This window comes from Mesocricetus auratus, unplaced genomic scaffold (assembly GCF_017639785.1).
Source record: "Mesocricetus auratus isolate SY011 unplaced genomic scaffold, BCM_Maur_2.0 Super-Scaffold_100010, whole genome shotgun sequence".
NCBI classification, from domain to species: domain Eukaryota; kingdom Metazoa; phylum Chordata; class Mammalia; order Rodentia; family Cricetidae; genus Mesocricetus; species Mesocricetus auratus.
The window spans coordinates 4319172-4345000 of NW_024429194.1; the positions used below are offsets into that span (position 1 = coordinate 4319172).

At 44.5% G+C, this 25829-nt stretch overlaps 1 protein-coding gene across 1 annotated transcript in view; it reads right to left on the bottom strand.

The window, feature by feature from the left end:
• L3mbtl4 (L3MBTL histone methyl-lysine binding protein 4) overlaps window positions 1-25829 on the bottom strand; it is a 398535-nt gene that overhangs the window by 361157 nt on the left and 11549 nt on the right. Inside the window, exon 2 of the mRNA XM_040752887.1 lies at window positions 20647-20772. The gene's annotated coding sequence lies outside the window, so the exon portion shown is untranslated. The remainder of the gene's footprint in view (window positions 1-20646; window positions 20773-25829) is intronic.

Genomic DNA, 25829 nt, shown 5'->3' on the forward strand with positions numbered 1-25829 from the left:
TCTTCATCAGAGAGACGTCACCCAGCCTCTGGGGGAAACCGATGCAGAGACCCAGAGTCAAACATTAGGTGGAGTTTGAGGAATCCTATGCAAGAGGGGGAGGGAGGACTGTAGGAAGCAGTGGGACCAAAGGTAACACAAGAAACCCCACAGAACCAACTAACCTGGGCTCACAGGGGCTCATAGAGACTGAACTGACAACCAGGAGCTTGCATGGCACTGACCTAGACCCTCTGCATGTATGTGTTACAGACCCGTATCTTGGCCTTCTTGTGGGACTTCTAACAGTGGGAGCAGGGGCTGTCTCTGACTCTGTTACCTGCTTTTAGGACCCTTTCCTCCCACCTAATTGCCTTATCTGGCCTTAACAGGAGAAGAGGTGCCTTGTCTCACTGCAACTTGATACGTCATGGCTGGCTGATACGCATGGGAGGCCTGCGTCTTACTGAAGAGAAACAGAGTATAAGGAGTGGATGGGGGAAGGAGGAGAAATACACACAAACAAATTTACTCTTTTGGAGATAGGGCAGGTTTGAAGCAATGTTCATTTGCAAAATCCCTAACTTTTGGTTGTACGGTGTTTAATATCCAGAGTGTCATCACAAATGTAGGACACTTTACTACAAAGGGCAGTCTTTCATTGAAAGGCAGGTGACCTTTCTAATCATTGCATTTAAAACTACCACTATCTTAGCTACATTCAAACCGTCGGGGCGGTAAATTTGAGACTGACCCACTAAGTGGTACTTCCCTTCTGCAGTCAGGACTGCTCCCAACAGGGAACCACAAACCACACCTCTGGTCTCTGCCACGGCCCCAGCTCCCACAACCTCCCACATAATAAGGATGCCCATCTCCCACTAAGGCCCCCTCATACCTCTCTCCATCAGTTCCTTCAACCCAAACTCTTCAATCACTACTACTAATTATTAACATTAAATATTAAAACATGAGGTCAAGTGAGATCTTATAAAGAGTGAATTCCATGGCAATCCATTCAGACATAAGACTTTCAATTAACTCAATATTCAAATGAAATTCCTGTCCAACGCAACTCAACAAAGCCTTCATATGCTCAGAAAATTCTATTTGTTTAAAGTTCTGACAGCTTACTAATCCTCTCCTTAGAAATTTGTGCCACCCCAGCAGATCCAATCACTACTGAATCTCCACCCCTTTGTTTTTAGCCAGCACAACATTGTTCTCTGCCATCCCCTGAGCTCCATCTGGTCTTGCGTTCCTTTCCCTGTCTCCTGGAGGTCTTTTTTTCTCATAAAAGCCATGTCCTTCCAGTCTGTGTTTACACTCATTCTTTTTGCACAATCCAAAGAAGCTTGTTGTCACACCCAAAATGAGATCTGGACCCAAATATGAAGATAACATCTGGTGTTTTTTTCTACTTGTTGGCTAGCTTTTCCCAAGTTTCTGCTTTTGGTACAGTGGCATTCCCAGGATGAAGGGTGCTGGTGATCATTTGTTTCCTCTGAAGCCGATGGTCAGTCTAAACTTCTTCTCTGGACTGTTACTACGCCATTCATGATGGCAGCCGTCCTTCAGCTGCCAAGGAGGGAAAGTGGACAGATGTGTCCCTTCCAGGTATGACTTGGTTCCTCCCTGCTTATGCCCATCAGTGTCCCGAACAGGGCTGAGGATAAGGCCAGACTATATTGGTTTGCAAGTTGCTTCTTGACCTCACATCCAACGGAACAAATTGTGTTGGCTAATTTTGTGCGACTGTAATCAAAACAGCTGGTGGAAACCACTTAGAGAAGGTGTCCTGGTTCTGTTTACTGTTGCTGTGAAGAAATACCTTGAGAAAAGCAGCTGGGGGGGGACTTTATTTTAGTTCCCAATTTCCCATTACCGACCATCACTATGGGGAAGTAAGAGCAGTGGACTTGAAGCAGCAAATCTCATCAGTCACACCATTAAGAGTGGAGAGTGGAGCCGGGCATTGGTGGCACACACCTTTAATCCCAGCACTCGGGAGGCAGAGGCAGGCGGATCTCTGTGAGTTCGAGGCCAGGCTGGACCGACAGCCTCCAAAACAATACAGAGAAACCCTGTCTCATAAAACCAAAAAAAAAAAGTGTGGAGAGTGGAATGAATGAATGTATGCTTAATTCTCAGCTACATCTCTCTTTTCCATACAGCCCAGGGTCCAGCCCAATGATACTGTTTAAATTTGGAGCTACAGGGAATCTCTTCTCTCTTTTCCATTCAATTTAGGATCCAGCCCAATGATATTGTCCACATTTGGGGGTAGAGGTGGGTCTTTCCACCTCACTTAACGTAAGACAATCCTCTACAGGCCATGTTCTTGACAGTCTCCCATTAAGACCCCTTCTTGGCAGATTCAGATGTGTCAGGTCGACAGTTGTAAGTAACCATCTAAGGATGACAGGTTTACTTGGCTTGTGGTTTCAGGCAACCTCGGGTTATCGCGGTGACTATCAGGCATGGTGGGACAACTCAGATCATGGTGGTGAGAATGTGTGGCAGACTATTCAAATTATTGAAGACCAAGACGCAGAGGAAGACAAGGCTGAAACCAAGATCCAGGCAGCAACAGTCCAAGGCCCATCTAGGGGATCCACTAGTCCAAGGGGATCTACTTTCACCAGCGTTGTGAAAGCTCTCCTCCTGGTGGGAAGGGTTAACATCTACCCCGCTAAGTTCCTAACAGCAAACCCAAGTACAACTGCGACGGTTGGAAGGAAAACAGTCCTCAAAGGGAATGGCACTGTGACCGCAGCACCTCTAACAAAGGAGGAAGCATTTAACTGGGGCTGGCTTAGAGTTCAGAGGTTTAGTCCATTGTTATCATGGCAGGGAAGCTGTCAGCATGCAGGCAGACACGGTGCTGCAGAAGTAGCAACGTTCTACATGCGGGATCCATAGGCAGCAGGGAGAGAGAGACATTGGATTTGGCTTGAGCATGTGAAGACCAAAGCCCACCCCCAACGCACACTTCCTCCATACCTCCTAATCCCTGTCAAGCAGTGCCACTCCTAATGACCAAGCATTCATACATACAAGCCTGTGGGGGTTGAGGGTACTCTTATTCCAACCACCACACCAATACCCTCTAACTATAGCCAAATGGGGCTCAAAATTCCCTGCTTACTCTCTGCTCACTCCCTACTACCACTTCCAACCCTCAATCCTGGCTGGTCAGGTCTCGAGTATTACATTCTTGGAGGCATCCTGGGACTGCTTCCCTTTCGAGGAAGATCAATGAATATTTCCATAGGCAGAAATTCCCTCACAGTGGTATTTGGCACATCTCATCACAACGGCTTTATTTATCTGTCATTGTTAATGCACTGCAAATAGGCTCTGTCCCCCAAGCACCTGGAATAAAAGCTGACTCATAGGAGGTAGTCAAAAAGTATTGATCTACATAATGAGAGCATGATAGCTTAGCTGCAACAATAAAACCGAAGCAGCACAGAGCGCGAAGGAGAACCTGGCAGAACCAAGCAGGACTTGGAGGCAGAATAGACACGAACAGTGACCTTCACCAAGTAATAGGCAGATGTAACAGGCTCAGGGAACAATGGGGGGGGGTCTATGTATAGGCAATGAACTTGAGAGTTCAAAGACATCTGCTTTCAAAGTCTGGGTCTTGGCTGTGATTTTGCTATTTTTCTGCTCCAGTCATACGCAGCTTGTCAATACATTAAGAAAAAAGCATTACTAAGCCAGGCAGTGGAGGTACACGCCTTTAACCCCAGCACTTGGGAGGCAGAGGCAAGCGAATCTCTGTGAGTTTGTAGACAGCCTGGTCTACAGACTGAGTTCCAGGACAGCCAGAGCTACATAGAGAAACCCTGTCTGGAAATAAATAAGTAAATAAATAAATAAATAAATAAATAAGCAAGCATTACTAGGACCTGCATAGTCCTATATTCCTGTCCTCCCCAACTTCACTTTGTACATGTTTTCTTCAGTCACTGTAAATTCCCACAGCCCAGAAAAATGCCCCCAGAACCTATGTCCCACCCAGCAATGGAACCTATATGCTAATTGGACTTCCTGCTTTTCATCAATCAAGTCCAATTTCCAAGAAAAGGGTGCTCCACACAACACTTATTGTGTGGAAAAAAGAAACCATGTATTAAATATCAACTCAGTGGATTTTAAACTGTTCATTTATTGGACTTGAAGCCATTTTACTTCAATTTATTTAGTGCTTTAATTTTCTAAATTCATTGGGGGAAGGAACCAGAACTCTCAAAGAAAAATAATTCACTCTACTGTTAAGAGAAGCTTTTTCTTTGTGAGGAGCCGTTCCGCCCGCCTGGTTCTAGAGCCGCATCAGTCCCAAATAAACACACAGGAGGCTATATTAATTATGAAGCTGTTGGCCTTGCTTGTCTCTTACTGGCTAGCTCTGCCTTAAGTAATTACCCCATAATTGTTAATCTAAGTATGTCTCTTACCGGAGAATAGTTCCAGGCTTCCTACCCCCAATGGCGTTACATGTTGACTCTCTTGTGTTTCCCCTTCCCAGAATCCTCCTCGACTCCTAGTCCCTCCTATCTAGGTTTTCTATTGGCCAGACAGTACTTTATTGACAAATGCACAGGCAAATAACAGGACTTCCCCAACATCTCCTCTTTTCTGTTTAAACAAAAGAAAGGTCTTAATTTTAACATAGTCAAATTGTATATGACAGAACAGTTATCAAGTAAGAACATAGTTACAATATTTTAGCAAGATTTAAAGAAAATATCATCCATTCCATCCTTGTGAGTCCAAAGTCCTATATGTAGCTTATCTTTTATCATAACTAAGGAAAACTATAATTATAACTATCTGTCTTCAACTCCATCAAAGACCACAGAAGGATAATATATAAACACTAGGATTGACAGAGGTATCTTACTGCCTAGACAGTGACCCGAAGTTCCTATGTAATGTTGGGGCATCCATCTTCAGCCCATAGGCCACAATGTGTCTGGAACACTTCTCAGCAAAGCAGGAAATTTCAAACTGTCCATCTGCGTTGGCAGTCTGTCAGTCATTTTTCTTTGTCCTGCAGAAAGTCTCGTAGACTCTTCATCAAGCAGGAACCCTGTAAGACTGAGTTCAGTAGTCACTTTCCTGTGGGTCCTGCATGTCCAGATGATACAACAACAGTCAAACAATCTAGGCAAGAGCAGTTTCTTGCCCAAATGGCTAATCTTGCCATGTTGAAAGCAAACTTTATAACGAGTTTCTTCGATGCCCATCTTCCTCTCAGACGTAATTGGTGCTGCCAGGAGCAGACATTTCTCATTGTCAAGACAAACCCTAAACCATTTTAAATGCCATGTTCTGAAGGTCTTTGAGAGGTTTGAAGACTGTCCATCTCAAATATATTTCTGTATATCTAGAAACCTAACTTATGTAACTAGAAATTCTATTATAAGTAACTATCTATAGTCTGTATTCAATTATGCATTACGTTGTAAAAGATCAGTATAAGCACAATACTTAATCAAGAGGAGAAATATAAGCATCACAAAATTGACCTTGATTTTGTCTCAATAAATGAAAAACAATACCCATACCATAATTCCCTTTTTTACCATTAAAAAAATATTGGCTGTGATCATTAGCCAATTATAAACAATCCCATTTAAATGAAAACAAAGATTTATAAACAAGATGGGAATTGGGACGTCACTCATTCCAAACTGCTTCCTGCTGGAAGGGGGCGCTGTTTATACCATGGGGATCATGACAAAACTCAGAAACCTGTATAAGTCCATATTTTCGGGGTCTGTAAGACTGCATCATCTTCGCTGTTTCAATTGTTGGAACACCTGGTCCACTGCTTCCGGGGGTCTTGGTTCGTCAAACCACAAAAGCCTGGAAGGAATCCTTAGCTTTTCATTTTCTGTAGAAACATAAATAAAAACTCCTTTTCCAAGTAACATATCCTTACACTTAAATTTTGAAGTCAAGGCATTTTTAAAAGATAGAAGTTGGATTAATTCAGCAGCATTTATAATCAAGTGTACTTTAGCAGCAGTTCCTTCCTGAGCAAGCAAAAAACTGAAAAACACAATAGCGTACAGTATCCAGACTCTCTGCGTATTTTTCATCTTTATGTGGCTTATTTATCTATTATTACTTTATTTCTTTCGCTTTCATTTATTTTTCTCTGAGACAGGGTTTCTCTTTGGGAATCTGCCTGCCTCTGCCTCTGGAGTAAATCCTACCGGCGTGCGCCACCACAACTCCGGCCTTTGTATTTATATACCACTTTGCTGTTTTATTTTCTCTCTTAATCTCACGTATATTTTTAAACACACTGTAAACCTTTAGAAGTTTTTCTTTATTCAAGTCTGACTTTACTGTAAATCTTTATGTTTTTCTGGCCACGTGTCTTATCTGTAAATCCGCAGCTGTTTTAAACTGCCATTTCAAGATGGCGGGCGTAAGCGTGATTCCAGCTTACCGCCTCAGTCCATGCTGACATCCAGCAAAAGCTGCCACTTCCAGCTGTACGTACACACCTTTCAATCGTTAGCAGAGTCTCTTAAAACAACCTTGGTGGTTTTTGGTTTTTGGGTTTTTTTTTTCTTTTTATGCCGAGTCAGGAAGACTCCAGTAAGCGAGCCACGTGAATCTCGGCTTGTGGCTAGCAAAACAGAGCACACCTGAGAATAATGCTGCTACCAAAATCTGTGTTTCTCTCTGTTCTTCTGTTTCTAAAATTCCTTTAAAGCTTTCGTTGTTTTGCGTGGAAATTGAATCCCACTCCTGATCACCATTCTGTTATGAGAAGCTTTTTCTTTGTGAGGAGCCGTTCCGCCCGCCTGGTTCTAGAGCCGCATCAGTCCCAAATAAACACACAGGAGGCTATATTAATTATGAAGCTGTTGGCCTTGCTTGTCTCTTACTGGCTAGCTCTGCCTTAAGTAATTACCCCATAATTGTTAATCTAAGTATGTCTCTTACCGGAGAATAGTTTCAGGCTTCCTACCCCCAATGGCGTTACATGTTGACTCTCTTGTGTTTCCCCTTCCCAGAATCCTCCTCGACTCCTAGTCCCTCCTATCTAGGTTTTCTATTGGCCAGACAGTACTTTATTGACAAATGCACAGGCAAATAACAGGACTTCCCCAACACTCTACCACCAAGAGGATGGGATGCTGGTCCTAAATCTCCCCTCTACACACCATTTTAAGTTTCTTTAGCTCACATCTGTGAGAGTCTATGAGTTAAAAAGGGAAGACATTTGCAAATGCTGCCTCAGAAGAACAAGGCATATTCTTCAATACACTGAGCATGGCTCTCATTCCTTATAAAATTAATTATTTTTAACAGCTTGATGTAACCGTGGATGTCTTTCACTAACAATGTTTGTTCCCTTCATAAAACACTGTGAGATTCTCACCTGTGCCAGTTTAGCGCACCGATGGCAGCCTCGGAAACATCACATTAACCTGTGTCCAATGAGGGAAGGCGATCACAGGCTTCCTCATGCGTTACTTTGAAGCAAAGCAAGCCCAAGAGTAAACTCTCCACTTCTAGCTCTTCTGTTGCTCCCTCACAAATGGCTTTACTCTGTATTTATATGAACCGTACAGGAATTATCACAGGGGGTAAGGACTGAGAGACACTTTATAGGAACCTTTAATGAGTCTTGAAAGGAATTAAATCAATGATCCCAAATGACCAAAATAGCAAACACTGCTACAAACACACCCTTTCTCAAGCAGTACCTGCACACGGCTTGCAGCACTTACGGCGGGTATTTTTTTTTTTTTTTTGCTGTTGTATTTTTTTTATTAATTTTTTTTATTTTCCATTTTAAATTTAGATAAGAAACAAGGTTGCTTCACAAGTCAGTACGAGGTCCCTCTCCCTTTCCCTCCCCTCCTCCCGTGCCCTCCCCCCATCCCCCCCCCCCGTTATCCCCTCATTCCCCCCAGGGAGGGTGAGGCCCTCCATGGGGGTGTCCATAGTCTGTCATTTCATATAGGGCAGGGCCTAGACCCTTCCCCAAGAGTTCAGGGTGAGAGTGCACCTCACATTGTTCTATGGGAGTCCAGAGACCGTGTGAATACTTGGGATGGGTACTGATCTGCTGTCCAAGGCTCAATAGATTACCTAGGCCTCCTCACTGACACCCAGATTCAGGGGGTCTTGATCAGTCCCATGCTGGATTCCCAGGCTGATGCCTGGGATTCAAGAGTTAACCTTTGTCTGGTCAGCTGTTTCTGGGGTTCAACCAGCCCAGTCTTAATCCCTTTGATCATCAGTCCTCCCTCTCTGATACTGGCTTTCTTGAGTTCAGCTCAGTACTTAACCAGCCAGTAAATGAAGTTTCTGTTTCCCAGACTCTCTGGCAATAGGATTGTAGTCTGGCACTCCCCAGATCTATGTCTAAAATCCATATATGAGAGAGTACATGCCATGTTTCTCTTTTTGTGACTGGGTTACCTCACTCAGGATGGTTTCTTCTAGTGTCATCCATTTGCCTGCGAATCTCATGATTCCATTATTTTTTTCTGCTGAATAGTACTCCATTGTGTAGATGTACCACATTTTCTCTATCCATTCTTCGGGTGAGGGACATCTAGGTTGCTTCCAAGTTCTGGCTATTACAAATAAAGCTGCTATGAACATAGTGGAACAGACATCTTTGTTATATGAATGGGCATCTTTTGGATATATGCCTAAGAGTGCAGTTGCTGGGTCTTGTGGTAGGTTTATTCCCATTTTTCTGAGGAATCTCCATACTGCTTTCCAAAGTGGCTGAACCAGTTGGCACTCCCACCAGCAATGGAGGAGTGTCCCCCTTTCACCACATCCTCTCCAGCATAAATTGTCATTGGTGTTTTTGATTTTAGCCATTCTGACAGGAGTGAGATGGTATCTCAGAGTTGCTTTGATTTGCATTTCCCGGATGGCTAAGGATGTTGAGCACTTTCTCAAGTGCCTCTCAGCCATTTTAGACTCCTCTATTGAAAACTCTCTATTTAGTTCTGCAGCCCACTTCTTAATTGGGTCCTTTGCTGTTTTGGAGACTTGCTTCTTGAGTTCTTTGTAAATTTTGGAGATCAACCCTCTGTCAGATGTGGGATTAGTGAATATTTTTCCCATTCTGTGGGCTGCCTTTTGTCTTGCTGACTGTGTCCTTTGCCTTACAGAAGCTTCTCAGTTTCAGTAGGTCCCATTTATTAATTGTTGATCTCACTGTCTGTGCTACTGGTGTTATGTTCAGGAAGCTGTCTCCTGTACCAATTCTTTCAAGGGTACCACCCACTTTCTCTTCTAAGAGGTTCAGTGTGGCTGGATTTATGTTGAGGTCTTTGATCCATTTGGACTTAAGTTTTGTGCATGGCGATAAACATGGATCGATCCGCATTTTTCTACATGCCAGTCTCCAATTATGCCAGCACCATTTGTTGAAGATGCTTTCTTTATTCCATTGTATATTTTTAGCTTCTTTGTCAAAGATCAGATGTTCGTACGTGTGTGGGTTAATACCCGGATTTTCAATTCGATTCCATTGGTCTGCCTGTCTATTTTTGTGCCAATACCAAACTGTTTTCAGGACTATAGCTCTATAATAGAGCTTGAGGTCCATCGACTGGTTATTTTCGGCAGATTATCAATATATCACACAGACATGCATCGGTCTCTGGCTCAGGGGCATGGAAGAATACATAAGTGAAGATTAAAGCTATGCATTAGCTCGGGTTGTAACACTGATTACATGGGAAACCCAAGGCAAATAAGGTTGGCTGTTCCACTGTTCCCTTAAAGGCAAGTTAGAGAGGCTGAAAGCATGCACATCAGGATATCAGTCTTAAAGGATATACTATACTCCAAGGTGTAGCATTCACTCAGTTGAGAGGCCCAGCGTAAGTTCCAGTCTCTTTGACTGTAAGAGATATTTTTTCTTTTATTTTCCTAGAAGTGCAAATGATCTTATTCATGGTCTTACTCACAGCTTCCATCACAGAACTCAGCAGGTAAGCTGACTATATCTTGTTCCTGCTCGCCATCTGCTCTCCACCTATTGCATTAAAAATTCTTTTGACGAGGATAAACAATACAGTCACCCCACTGTTACCAACACTGGGGGATGGGTGGAGAAGATATATACCCCATATCAGGAAGCATATAAAGAAAATAGCTCAGCCCAGGGTCAGAGAATATTCTTTTTTTATTTTAAGGAGTATTGTTATTAAAATGATGTTTTCACACACACACTTGTGACATATGTGCCTACATATCCGATTTACTGTTCCCAGAGTTAAAAACACACTGCAATGTATTTGATGTAGTAACATAACATAACCATAGCCTCAAAAATACTCTAGTAGTAGCGGCATCTAAGAGACTGAAATTTGCTCTCCCTTTTGGGTGAGTAAAGTCACAACTAAAATGAAAAATCAAGGTGGGGATATCACGTCTGCACAGGAGCTAATAAGTATGTTACCATAGTATATGGGTATTATGCATTGTTTTCTTTTTGTTACTTTTATAATTAACCTCTAGGGATATTATGCATAATAAAGAAGCAGAAAATGACATGGCATTATGAAAGCATTTCTTTCCCAAACTACTATAATAACAGTGAACAAGATCAAGACGAGAACCCAGCCACCTACAGTATTAACGCTGGTATATTCTCAAGGCATGAAAATTACTGACTCCCACCGCCCCCTCCACCCCCGGGGTCCAAATTCTGGCAGTTAGACAAATGCCAGCAGTACTCTGGAAGTTGTGAAGCCTCTTCCCCTCTACCAAAGGACCTGTTTCTTTATCACTGGCAGAGGGCTAAGTGGCTATCTGCGGTGCCTATTACCCCATCGAAGTGGCCCCCAAGCTCCCTAGGTATCACGAGAACCTGTTACACATTTCAGAGTCCACGGTGGCATCCTGACTCCTCTCACCCTGCCCCTTCCTTGCTGATCCTAAAATTCTGCATCACGGGCGTCTCTTCCCCCAGTTTCTCACTGTCCTTATAACCCTGCTATTTCACCTAGTCTCTCTCTCTCTCTCTCTCTCTCTCTCTCTCTCTCTCTCTCTCTCTCTCTCTCTCTCTCTCTCTCTCTCTCTCTCTCTCTCTCTTTTTCCCTCTCTCTCTCTCTTTCTCCCTCTCTCTCTCTCTCTCATCTTCACCTCTCAGTTTCCCCTCTTGTCCCTCTCTCTCGGTCATCTCTTTCTCTTCCTCTCTCATTCTGATCCCCTTTCTCTTCCCCTCGTGCCAAGCCCAGCCTGGTGGACATGTTCAGTCTACCGCTTTTTCTCCTGGCCTCTACGCTCTTCCAGATGTCTCTGGCGGTTCTCTCCCCCATGTTTTCAATGAAAACCTTCTACTGAACCATACCTCGGAGCAATCATGTCGTCATTTTATATTAAAAAACAACAGCCCAGTGCTAGTGAAGTAAGCAAACCCCGGTGTTACTCTGATCTGAATGATGCCAGCTCACATCCTAAAGGGTCTTTGGAGTATTTAAGTAGTTGCAAGAATCATTACATCCAAATGATTCAATCTGGGTCTCTTTATTCTTAGGAACAGACCATCCTTTGAATAGTCTGGAGGTAATTTTTAAAGTGCAGCTGGGTGGCAAACCACAAGTCATGCGGGGGTCAGGGTGGGGTAGTCTCTCACACGGGTCAGCATGGACCCCTGCTCTGTACAGCATTTCACCGACCGCTGGGGATCTCAGGCTGTAAGATGGGGCGGCTGAGTCCGCAGTGTCCCCATAGGGTGACACAGCAGCTCCCACTGCAACACTGACGGCCTCACCTGCCCCCGCCCACCCGGTCAGCTGGACTTGGTCAGTGCCTCTCAGTCCATCCAGCACAATCTAAATTTCCCTCTACGGATAAAGATCAGAAATCTGTGGCCTTAGTGTGTGCGCTAGCAACTAGCAACAGACCCAGAGAGCACCGATACGGTGTGGGGAGCACCCCTGAGGCACAGAGAGGTAAAGGTGCTCCCTGCGAATAGAACGGGTGTCTCATCACGTGTCCGGGGCTTCCTATGTGGAATAAGCATATTAATTCCCTCAGTGGCAAAACGTATCACCCATTCAGGGAAATAGCATAATACATGAAGGTACTTACAACAACTGGCAAGCCATTGCCGACAGTTATTTAGACAGAAGCTATCTTTGTTGTAAGCGTGTGCTGAATGTTTTGTGCTTAGAATATCATTTACTATTGACAGCAACCCTATTGCCACCTTGATTTCACATCTGAAAAAAAAAACCCGAAGTCGCCTTTGTTCATACAGCTACACAAAGCCAAGTCAGGGGTCAAAGCCAAACAAACACACGTCTAAGCATGTGTTTATTCAACCAAAGATAAAGCTGTTTCTAAGTGTAGAAATGGATGTTGGGAGTTCTGAAAAACTGAATTTAAAAAGAAAATGATGATAGCACATGAGCAGAGCAACACAAATTGCAGAGACAAAATTTAGACGAGCAGAGAGAGCAAAGGTAAGGAATAGACCCAGCCAGCCGCAGACCTGAGTATAGATGCATCAGTGGTTGACACCGAATCACCAGTAATTCACTGGTCACATTGAAGAAAGAAATGCACTCCCCCTTAACCAACAGTGCGTCCACATGTGACTTCTCCACGTCATGATCCCTGTGACTCCTGTCATCTGTCTATCTGTTGCATGAATCTGTGCGTGCCCAGAGAAGGTTTTCTCATAAATCTGTCCCTGTGTCTGTCTGTGTGTGTGTTGTTGTGTGACTGTGTGTGTCTGTATGTGTGAGTGCTGCTGTCTGTCCCTAACAAAGGGTTTTGCTCTGTGTCGATTGAACAGCATAGAAATAACCAGAGGGGGAAGGAATAGGATACGTTTACCGAACTCTTTAACAGAGTTCTACAATAGATTAAGTCCCCAACTCCAAAAGACCCAAGTGAACCCAGACAAAAAATATCACTGCTTATCTACCAGTATCCATGCACGGCCACTTTTCAACCTTCCTGGTGGATTTTAGGAAGTTGCTCTCAGCGTCTGTATTTGCTGCTTTCAGCAAAAGACACACGTGCGTTGTCCGAGTCAGGGGCATGGAAGATAAGACTGCAGCTGTGCATTAGCTTGGGCTGTAAAATCTGATTACATGGGAAATCCGAGGTGAGTGAGGTCGCTTGTTAAATTGTTCTCTTAAAAGCAGGGTTAACCAATGAGTTAAGTGCACAGTAGGGCAGGAGTCTTGAGTCTTAAGGAACTTCAAGGTGTACCGTAACTCTGGCTGTGAGGTCCAGAAAAGATACCAGCCTCTTAGAAGATGTAAGAGATGTTTCATACTATTGCATCATCACAGGCCGGCTCAGAGGGGAGGACAGTGGGCAAGGTTCTCACGAGTCCCGAGACTGGAAGGCACTGCGGCTCTCCACACTCAGAGAGACTGGAAGCCTGGAAGTGAAAGCAGACCAGGAGCATGGTGTCCTACTGAGAAAACAACAGAGGCCAACAAGCAGGCTGTGCTACACCAAGAGCAAGAAGCTGTGCAAACTACGGTTGACTCTTTCCGCATACCACCAGTTTCTTTCCAACAGCCGGGAGAATAATAGAAGTGTCAGAACAATTGGACATCCCTACTTCAAATTGCTGTATCCAAAAAGTCCCAAAGTAAAAAAAAAATCTCTCCCAGGGTTCACAGCAGAGGCCACAGTGGAGTGTCAGGGACCACGGGTTGTCCACGGGAATGGCCAACAAAAGACAGAACCCCAAGAACACCGAAGCTCCAGAGACTAAGGGCTCCAAGGTACCCCCCCCCCCGCACAGGGTGCCGTTCGGAGCCTGTGATGCTAAGAGGGATCTGAGAACTTGACCTTTCAACTCAGGGCAGCTGTGCCACCAGCTCATGCCTTCAGTTGGTGCTGTTCTCAACCCCAGGTGGCAATTAATGCTGAGATCCATAACTTGTCAAAGTGCCGAGACAAGTGACTGCTGAGCTCTCAGTCCCAGAATGAGATGATGTTGTCGAGGTCTTCCCAGCTTGGGGAACACCAAAGAAGAAGGTATAGAAATAACTTAAGAGCAAGAGTGTGTGGAGGATGCTGGGGGATGCTGAGGAGGATGCTGGGGGATGCTGAGGAGGATGCTGAGGAGGATGCTGGGGGATGCTGAGGAGGATGCTGAGGAGGATGCTGAGGAGGATGCTGGGGGATGCTGAGGAGGATGCTGGGGGATGCTGAGGAGGATGCTGAGGAGGATGCTGGGGGATGCTGAGGAGGATGCTGAGGAGGAGGCTGAGGAGGATGCTGGGGGATGCTGAGGAGGATGCTGGGGAGGATGCTGGGGGATGCTGAGGAGGATGCTGGGGGATGCTGAGGAGGATGCTGAGAAGGATGCTGAGGAGGATGCTGAGGAGGATGCTGGGGGATGCTGAGGAGGATGCTGGGGGATGCTGAGGAGGATGCTGAGGAGGATGCTGGGGGATGCTGAGGAGGATGCTGAGGAGGATGCTGAGGAGGATGCTGGGGGATGCTGAGGAGGATGCTGGGGGATGCTGAGGAGGATGCTGGTGGATGCTGGGGGATGCTGGAGGATGCTGGGGGATGCTGAGGAGGATGCTGGGGGATGCTGAGGAGGATGCTGAGGAGGATGCTGGGGGATGCTGAGGAGGATGCTGGGGATGCTGAGGAGGATGCTGGGGAGGATGCTGAGAAAGATGCTGGGGGATGCTGGGGATGCTGAGGAGGATGCTGGGGAGGATGCTGAGAAAGATGCTGGGGGATGCTGGGGATGCTGGGGGTGCTAAGGAGGATGCTGGGGGATGCTGTCTTCTGGATATGCCATGGCATTTTTTGTGTTTGTGAACTCACTGAAGTTACAGTCACCTTCACAAGACCAAACCAATAAAGCACGTCACATTCCAGCAGAAAGCACTAATCAGACACAGTACATTAAAATATTTAAAAAGAGGACATAAAGATTGGGGAGGGGCATGTGGGGAGATATGAAGTGAAAGGAGGAGTCAAGAGTGGATAGGAGCAATGTAAAATTATCAAAGAACTTGAAATAAATCAAGAAAAAAATGCTTCCAGTGATCCATCACTAAAACGTCTTATTAATCAGTATCATACCACCTCACTCCTGAGAAGACAACGCAGCAATTCCTCTTATGCTATGTCTGTTTATTACTCCTTCCTTTCCACGCGGACTTCGTTTATTTTCCTGAGGCAGTCTCCCTCCTGCATACACGACTAAGATAATCTCCTTAGGAGAGGCTAAGGCATGGTCCTTAGTTTCAGCTTTGTGCCTATGTGGGAAATAAATTACAGTACTTCTCAATAAACTCGCATACAGCTTTACTGGTACCTAGAGGGGCCCCCAAATCTGAGGGTCTCTGTTTCGAGCATCAGGTTGCTAGTGGGTCTCTCCAACACCCCCACAAGCCATGAGTTCAAGGCATAGTCTCCTGGTAAGCCACTCCTGGGAGGTGGCAGAGCCCTAGCAAATGGGTGGATGGTCCTGTGGATTTGAATATGCCCTTGACAAGTACCTCAACCCTATCCCTGCCCTTACACGGCCAGCTGGCGATGCACTTAATTTGCTTCATCAAGCACTCCCTGCCGCTGCCATTGGGAGGGTTGGGCCGGTTGGGCCCTCCCTGTGTCCCTAGCTGTGGAAAGCTATGATCATGAACTAAGACTTTCAAACCATAAGCCTCCTCTCATGAGTTAATTTATGGCAGTCGGGGAGAGCTGATGGCACATTAGTCGTACCTAGGACACAAAGATGGAGGTGGCCCATAATGGAGGCAGTGGAATTCATCCTTGTCTGTGAGGCTACCCTGCTTCTCTTCCTGCCAGCGGGTGCTAAGTGGAGCCTCTTATCCTTACCTTCCAGCTTGAAACACCAGCAACCAGGGACCTTCTGAATGTCTGAGGCCGTGGCACGCTGTCAGACTCTACCGTCGCATTTAGCACTCTTGATACATTCTGAAATTCTAAAGAAATGTGAAGTCTTGGTTGCTTGTTCTGAATTTCCTACAATTGACTTTTTGCTTTGCCTGATGTAAACTAAAGTTCTTAGGGAAAAAAAATAAACAATCCCTCTGTGTTAAACATTCAAGACTGGTTGTGGGGTGTTGGAATATTCAGTCCCAAAGTCATAGTATCTTGAGCTACTGTGACATGGCTGCTTATCGCCTGTCTCTGTGTGTGACCTAATATCTTTGTAAAGGCAAATCCTTCTGGAATATGTAAATGTATCCTTAGCTTCCACCAACCCAAAAGCTAAGACTATCCTAAGTACCCTTGCTTTGCTATAACATACCTATATATATTTCAAAACACATTTCCACCAGTATATCGGAAACCTTTCTGTAGTTATAATCCCCTCTGTCTTATTACTGTAAAAATGCAATGGAAATATTACCACACTACAGCATGATATTTAGGGTAGCATGAATCTGTGCTCCTGGGCCACTGGCACCCATATATGGTCCCCAAATAAAATAACTCTTATTCCCTTTGAGAGAGGGCTGTGTTTTGTGTGGCCACTGACATCCCCCCTTCTCAGGCTTGGTAAATGCATTGTGCTGAAGGCTCCTCCTGGTGAGCCACCCCACCCCCCATGCAGACTTCAGGATTTGGAGCCTTGGCCAACATGCAGCCTGTAGGAATTAAAGCCTTACCCCCAAGCAGTTTGCAGAAGTTAGTTAGCCTGGTTTTAAAACTGGGAAACTGAACCAAAACTGGTTCATCGGGTAAAGGCACTCGGCACCAAGGATCCTCAGGATGAAAGTTAAGGAAAGTCAAATCCCGAAGACCTCCTGTCCTCCACAGGCTTGCCTGCTCTCTTTGTCTCTCTGTCTCTGTCTCTCTCTCTCTCTCTCTCTGTCTCTGTCTCTCTCTCTCTCTCTCTCACACACACACACACACACACACTAAATGTTAAAAAGCAAAACAAGAAATCACACATACATTTTTAAAGCTAGGTTTCAGACTTCTACGGAGAGCACAGTGTGGGAGGAAAGAGAAACGGGATGGGGTAAGGACCTTAAATTTTCCAAACAGCACTCCTCCATAGCGGCAGGCTGGATGATGTGCAACCAGGTAGCCCAGGCTCACCGGTAACTCCTGTCTTTAACATCTAGGCCATGGCACCAACCCGAGGCCCAGGGTACCTGCCACACTGACAGCATCTGAGTGTAACCTTTGAAACCTGCCCCAAGCCTCTCTAGAGAGAACTCCAATGTGAGTTCAGCAACCATAAAGGGACCAGTCACTTTCCCCTTTCTGCTAGTGGACCAGAAGACCAAACCCTCACCTGGGGGCGAGGGGGGAGCTCTGTCTGTCTCCAACTGTTTTCTAAGGCTTGTTTTCAATCTGACTAGTAGGCACGTGCTGGGGGGGGGGGCTCCTCATATTTTAATTACACTCGGTCAAACCTTTGAAAAGAAAAGGGAAACAGTGCCACCTAACTGCCCCAACGAGCTTTGTTCTTGGGGCCCGATGTCTTTCCTCTTGTGACTGCATGTTGACAATCAGCCACACCCGTCTCCATGCAACTCACTGTCATCTCATCCGCTGATGAATTCACAGGGGGAGATGCACAGAGGCTGAGTCCCCCAGAGCAAAGTGGCAATATCACCGAGCTTGCACCTTAAGGCGTCACACACCTGCCCTTGTGGGTAACCGGAAATTCTGGGTTAACAATGTGTCTTATTCACCTTAAGACCTTCAAGTGGATTTATTTTATGATGCACCAATGTGTTCAAAATACAGATACACCCATATCTTCTGTATCAAACACTCTAAGTAGTTAATCACTAGCAAAACATGATTTTTTAAATCCAGTTGATAATCAGAATATTTAAGAATGGCATAACTGAAAAGCATATCAACATGTTTCACAGTGTAAAGCACCCTGAAAACACAACACTTTCATAATACACTTGATTCAGTGCTGGTAAGGTATATGGGGGACAATTAGCAGTTAGGGTGCTATGCATCATGGTCTTGAAAGCTGAATGGTAGACTCCAAAGTCAACACAACCTTTCTGAAAACTAAAGTCTACAGACAGGTTCAGAAAGAGACAAGGAACCATCACCCACCCCAGCCCTATTACACACATTGCGTTTGAATAAGAATGGCCCCTGTGAGGTTTCAGAAGCCCAAGCCATCCCTGTCAGTGAGTACTTACTCCCTTTCATTCGCTCTTGTCCATGCTCTCTCCCCTCTGCCTGGTGCTTATGCATCACGATGTGAGCTCCCAACTACTGCTCCGGTACCACGCCCACCTGACTGCTGCCATTCTCCCCAACACGATGGTCATGGACTCACCCTCCAAAACTGTAAGACCCAAATAAACTCTTTCTTCTACAAGTCGCTTTGGTCATGCCATCTTATCAAAGACAATGCCTTTATAGGCTCAAGTCAACATCGGTAACATCAATAACAATCTCAACAACCATCACATCCACGCTTGGAGGGGGTGGGGCTATGGTCTGTCCATACATAACACATCAATTTCCAGTCTTCATAAGCATCATTTATAGATATGATTATTTATTTCACATATATTACAGAATCTCAATTTTGCATAGTTGCCAAACACCATAAAATATTTCTTTGGAAGCTGGAGAGATGAATCTAGGTAAAGGCAAAATAGCAATATAATAAAGCACAATAAAATACTTACTTTGCAAATCTGAGCCTTTGTTGTTTCTTACAGTGTATCCAAAGTGAAAGAATATGGTGTAACCTGATCCCACTCCACTCTCACCCAAGTGCCCTGGGCAAGAACAAGGCTTATAAAACGTACATAAGCTATAAGTACAAACGAGGGAGAAATAGCAGGAAAGGACTTGCGTGTGATAGCTGAACAGCAGCTAGACAGGCTCACAGGCAACCAGTAACTCCTCCAGTGCACACTCTTCGAGAGACAGGATAGAGCACGTCAAAGGTCCTCGCTCTTCAAGGGTTGGAGTCACTGGGAAAATGTGGCCCCAGCACACAGGGAAGCTCTGGCCTTTAGAAACCTGCTCCATGCTGCATGTTTGCACTCCCAACACAACCAAGACAGCCTCACCAGGACACGGTGGCTCTGGGAAAAACCGAGAGTATACACAAAATATACCCAAGTATACACAAAGACGCCGTAGGAGGTCCAGAAGCATCTCCACTACAGGAACAAACAGGACATACCCCTGCCTCAACCCAAACCTCAGCGACAAGAGGCTTTGGGACCAGGAAAGCTAAAACATAGCCCTCAAACAAGGGTTCATGTCTCTAAACCATGGCTTCAAGTAGCAGGGCACACGGGGCTGGGAAACATGACTTTCTGTCTCCAGTCTTCTCCGAATGACAGATACCTGTGTCAGTCTAGAGGCATAAGATGTACTAACAGGGTTTTCTTTCTTTTTAAATTTTTTTATAATGTATTTATTCTGTGTATAGGAATGCTCTATCTACATGAATGCTCGCACACCAGAAGAGGGCATCAGATCTCACTGCAGGTTGTGAGCCACCATGTGGTTGCTGGGAATTGAACTCAGGACCCCTGGAAGAGCAGCCAGTGGTCTTAACCTCTGAGCCATCTCTCCAGCCCCAGGGTTCTCTTTAAGAACAAAATTCCAAGATTTACATGTTTAGATTATTTTCATCTCCTCAAAGCAATGCCAATTGTGTCCTATCTACTTATTCAAGTGTTTTTTTTCTGTATTTTTTTTCATCCCAAGAACAGTCTACATGACCATCTGCCAGGGAGCCTGCAAAAAACCTGCCTACATCAGCTAGAATGTTATAAAAGGATACTTCCAATTTTAATAAGTTTTCTCACTTTCTAAAAACACCAAGAATATCTGATAGAATAAAATAATATAATTTGGTATAAAGTGATAAATTCAGCTGCTTACACACATAGATGCATGGATTTGCAGCCGGGCACACATATAACCCAAGTGCAGATCAGATAGCACACTCACTCCAACTTATACCATTTGGTCATTTTAAGGCAAATAAATCTATCTATGAACAGTTGATCCTCTGGTGCTACCCAAACCGAGACTTGACCATAAAATATACAACCAGAAATTTAATTAATTGTAAATACAAACAATACCAGGCCAACTAAGTTTTTAAAAGGTTATTGACAAAGAAACAACATTCAACGTAAACATTTTCATTATAGAGTTAGAACTCTGTAAAAAATGAAGATAACTTTCGAACTATCAAAATTCATATGAAATAAACTCAATTAAAAAATAATAGTAATGAAAGGGAAGAATAATTGGTATTTCTAAACTCTAAGCAAAAGTAATTTGCCCTTAAGCAAATGACTTATAATCATATTTATAATTGCAAGTAACTGAATGAATTTCTTTAAAAATTTTCAATGCATTGGGCAACAATTGGGAATAAAGGGAAGTCTCTCACTCAGAGGGAAATTATTTTAATTTAGCATGGCATTTCTGGAGTGGCTTGGGCAAGGCTGGTGATATGGGGAAATCCACTGCAATACACTCTCCCTGCCTTCAGGGGGATGGAACATCACACTTGATGGTCACATAGGTTAAAAACCTCATTTATGCTTCCTTGAATTTTGAACTTCATTCCATTTTACATGAGTCAAAACATAGTTCAGCATTATTCTAGTGTCTCATGCTTTCTCACACGAATACAGAACTCTGGATCAACTGAGAAACACGTACTTTGTGGATGAAATTTTCCCAGGTATTGTATACAACTTCGGGAAATGATGTCACTGGTCAAAGATTCCGATTCCCAGATATGACCCGCCTGACCCAGCGTCTTCATTGGCCCCTGTCAGTGTGAATCTAGAAAGAGACATTAGTACAGACTTTTATTCTCCAGGTTAATCCCACCAGGCTCGACAGCACTCACCTACAATCCTAGCACTTTATGGGCTGAAGAAGCCAAAAGTCTCTCAGCTTCAAGTCCAGCCTGAGCCAAATAGTGAGACCTTATCTCAAAACACAAAAACAAAAGTTCACAGCCTGTTAATTTCTCTACTCCATTACATATGTGCTTGTATTGACTGCTTGGAGAATTTACCAGAAGAAGGAATGTCATTTTCCTGCTAATTAAACTCCTGGATCCTAAGGAAGATTTCACAAGTATTTTTTTGTCAAAGTCTGATAGAGTTGAAACCCCACATCAGGAAACATTCAGGGATAACTTTCCATGTAAGGTAAACGTTTCAAGTGAAGCTGGACATGGTGTCAGTAATCCCAGCACTTAGGGGGACTGATGCAGGAGGGTGAGTTCAAGGCTGGACTGAGCTTCATTGTGAGATTCCCCACCACCACCACCCCCCAACCCCCGTTTTGAAAACCAAACAGATGTTACAGCGTTCCAAGTGAAAAAAGCAGAGGTGGTCTATGCACCCCAAGCCACCACCACTGTGCGCCTGACCAAAATGGAGAGGTGCAAGTCCCAGGAACAAGGCGACGTGAGGAGTGTCTCTTACAACTTCCCTAAAGGCTGGCACTTTGTCAGCTCCAGAGAAAAGTGCATGGAAGAAAGATGTCTGGCATCTGCACATCAAGTAATGTGGATCACAGAGAGGCAGTGGCAGCTGGGGGAGACAGAGACAGACAGGAAGACAGACAGGCAGACAGGCAGGCAGGCAGGCAGGCAGGCAGGCAGGAAGACAGACAGGAAGACAGACAGAAAGACAGAAACAGAGACAGGGAAAGAGTTAATGGATAAAATCATCTCTCTACAAATAACCTACGCTGTTTCTTTAAATTTCTGGATTCAAGTGACCTCTTTAGACACCTAGGCCAAAGAACACATGAAGAAATTTGCAAATGCTGGTGCACAAAAGCGTTACTAGGGCTAAATTTCTTGTCTTCATTTGTGACCCAGCTCTCAGTGCGAAAATGCCATGCTTGCGATTTCTACAGACTGACCACTGACTGCCTGACTACTCAGTGACTGCCTGACCACTCACTGCCTAATGACTCACCAACAGTTACATCTACTATCATGTAGACTATTTTTACAAGGAAATATGAGTTTTGGTATATTAAGACAGTCTTTCCACTTAAGTAGCTGGTTTTCTGGGGCTCCACCGGCATTCTGACTTATGTCCGGCTTGGAATACAAAGTGAGAAACAGGCCAGCCAGGGATATGTAGCAAGACCCTGTCTCAGCCGCACCAAACAACACCCCTATTGCCACCACACAAAACCAGAGGGCTTCAAGAAGCCACGACTAAGACAACACTGTTCCCGTTCATTGTCAGTGTGAACCAGCCTGGACTTATCTGAAGGAAACCTCATTTTTAGAATAACATGTATCACACTGGCCGGTAGCGTGTCGGGGGGGGGGCTGTTATCCTAACCGTTGCTTTGATTGTTAATTGACACAGAAGGGCTCAGCCCACCGTTGGTGGCACCTGGTCCTAGGCTGTATGAGCCTGGGAGTGAGTCAGCAATCTTTGTTCCACCATGGTTTCTGCTAATGAGGGACAGCAGAAGCAGCTCCATGCATGGATGGTATGTGATAAAGCTACTCGGTTGAAAGTTCTAGATATATGAAAGAAAACATCTAGATACAAATGCAACTTACACTTAACTCTCACTTTGTGCAGCATGTTGGTGAGTAGTCTCTAACTACAAATAATTTCTTGGTTCTTCCAACACTCACTCATAGCTACAGGCTCAGTATTGGACACGGATGTAATCCAGTTCAGGAAAAACTGACAGTGACAATCACCTTAGAGAGCAAAATACCCTAACTATTCCTGATGGTGTGTCATGATAAAAACAGAGTGGGCATCGCCCTTCACACAAACAGGACAACTTCTAGAAGAGAGTATGAGACCTCAAATTCATAGTCTATTAGCCCCAACCCCTTCAAAGCTAAAACGTTGCATAAAGAGGTCCTGAAAACACTCACAAAACTTCTGGGAGTAAACCCAACAAATCCACTGCTGTGGGTGAGAAAGGGGAAGAAAACAGTTTGTTCTACCTGTCCACAGAAACTGACTGAAGCATTTATAGTTTGGGGGTATGGTGTTAGCATCCCTAATAATTCAGCTCTATGGCTCCAAGGGCCAGGTCAACAGGGTATAATGACACTGAATTAAAGATTGGTCTCTGCCATAAAGCAAAAAAAAAAAAAAACCAAAAAAACAAAAACAACCTTGGTTTTCTCTTTGAAATCTGACTATAGTAATAATAAAAATAAAAAATGTAGGGCTAACAGTCAGCTCTTATGTTTTCAGTCAACATGACTCTTAGACTTGCTTTCCCGCAGAGCTATCACTAAACTGACACAAAGTCATTCCAAGTTTATTCACGAGGTGTCTAATGTGCCCGGCAATTGTTAAGACTTGGAAACACATAGTAACAAACCCTTGCTTAGCCGGAAAATTTTCCTCTGGGAAATTTTCCACTGTGAGCTCTGTGTCTCACAGTGAAACAGTGTGTCAACGGTCAAGGTAGGGATGTTTGCCTAGAGGTTACAGCCCTATTTTAGGGAATACAGAAGCTCCTAAAGGAAGAGTCCCAGAAAGGACGGTCCACATAAGTAAAAGCCCACAAGACAGAAAGGATATTGTGCTCCATAATCACCCCCAAAGCACTGTCTGAACGCCACTGCAATGCATATGTGTTTAAAGAGTGGAGGAACTAGGTTCAGATTGCAACTTGCAGCTCTGGGATTTAATACAGCCAACTTCAAAGGGCAGGGATCAAGAAGAAAATAAACTAGTAAGGGTTCGAGTCTTCGTTGTTTTGGGGGTTTGTTGTTGGCGGTGGTGATTTTTTTGTTGTGTTTTGTTTTTAATAGATACAGTGTTATGGATAAGAACATTATAGTAAATCAGAAAAAAAATCTGGAGGATGCTTGCGTTTGTAAAGTTCTTGCCTCTTGCAAACACAGGAACTTGAGTGCCATGCCCAGCCCCCACGCATAAGGATTCAGGAATTATGCTGGCCTGCCCCTGTCACCTGGCAGAATGCACTCAGGCAGTACCCTGGTCAGCCCAGGTACAAAGGACCCCTTTAAAAGAAAGACCCCCGCCCACTTAGGCTCTCTTTCTCGTGGTTCCCCTGGGGCAGACAGGACTTTTCCTGTCCCCCTCTTCTCTTCTGTCCTCTCTCTGTGTCTCTTTACCTCTTTTCTCTTTCCTTCCCCCTCCCTTCCCTTTCTAATAAAACTTCTCACTTAAGCTCTGTCTGCCTGGCGTGTTTGTCCCCCGCCTCTGTCACTCTTGCCTGCCTGCCATGGAATCCGCCAAGGTTCCCCTTGTGCTTTATCATGACATCACTTAAATGCCCGGTACCGGGGTGTCTGCCTGTGATCCTTCCCCTGAAAAGGATCCCAGAGGCTTGCTAGCAGTCAGTCTAGCTAAATGAGGACACTACAGGTTCAGTGACAGACCCTGTCTCTATACATAAGGCAGAGAACAGCTGAAGAAAACCCCCAGTAAGGACCTCTGGCCTCTACACCCATGAGCGCAGATGTGTGCATGTAACCCCCCCCATACACACATGCACACAGGTACACATATAACATAATTAAATAAATGAAATAAGGAGATCCTGGCATGAGGGTGCAGACCTATAAATAAATACCAATACCTGAAAAACCAAGGCAGGAGAATTGCAAGCACAAACCCAAGCTGGGCTGTATTTAGTTCAAGGCCAGCCTGAGCTACAAAGAGACACCTTGGTTCCAGAAAAAATAAAATATAATAAATAAAACTAAGAGGAAGTAAACATACATCCAGCAAATTATTCGGCATTCAGCGGAGCCTACCAGTGAGAAGTTATAAACAGCAGACCATAAACAACAGAAGGTATCCGGTCAGCATAAATCCACGGTTTATGTTAGCACATCCTAAAAAGGCAACCAATAGCTTAAGGACAGAGATTTCGCTTTTTCCTAGAATGCAGATTTCTATTTTCTTTTTTTCATATCAGTGACTATCTTTTTTTTAATCATCCCATTTTACCCTAGCCTCCAACACCCTCTATGTCTCCACAGCACTGAAGGGAGTATCTTACTTACTGAATTTCTACCTAAAGAACCTTGCAGCAAACACATTCTTCCTTTTATGGGTAACAAACATCAACAGGACATCCAGAAGGCTCCCTGGGTTTTCTTTTTTATGCCTGCTTCATTCAGTTATCGTCCTATAGACAATCAAATTGATCTTGATTAAAGCCTTAATCTCATTTGCTGAACAGGAGTGGGAGCCAAGACAATGTATAATACATGGCCAAATCAAAAAAAAAAAAGAGCTATAGCCAAGGCCAGAATCTTTGAACTGTCATCCACACAGACCTGAAGTCATGGCTATTGTCTGTGTCTTCTTATTTGTTCAAATAGAAATCACAATAATGATTAAGATTTCAAAAGTGCCGTCATGCAAGAAAGTCCCATTTTGTTGAAGTCTGAAATACTCTGAAAAATGGCAGCCATAAATAAGAAATGATATATAATTTCCAGACAAGAAACCCTCCCAGGACACAGAGAATTCCACAGCCATGACGTATCCAGGATACCACATACGGGAAACTGAGTAACAAACGGCCCTCTGGCACTTCCCCAAATTTGGGGGCTTCCTGGTCAGGAATGAAAGCTCTGCCACACAGCCTGCTCAGGGGCTGGGCCAATCCAAAATGCATGCATGCATCCATGCACACGAGGGCAGCTACATGCAGGCTGGCACTTTATCCCAAGAGTCATCAACTGTGATGTGAACAGAGCAGGATGCTGAGGCCAGATGTGGAGACAGAGGAGGAAGTCTAGACCTGACAAACTCGAAAACCACACACAGAGAGCAATCCTTTACTCTTGGCATGGGACGGGGAGGGCTGGGGGGGTCAATACCAGGTAGCAGGGACAATTTCCACGT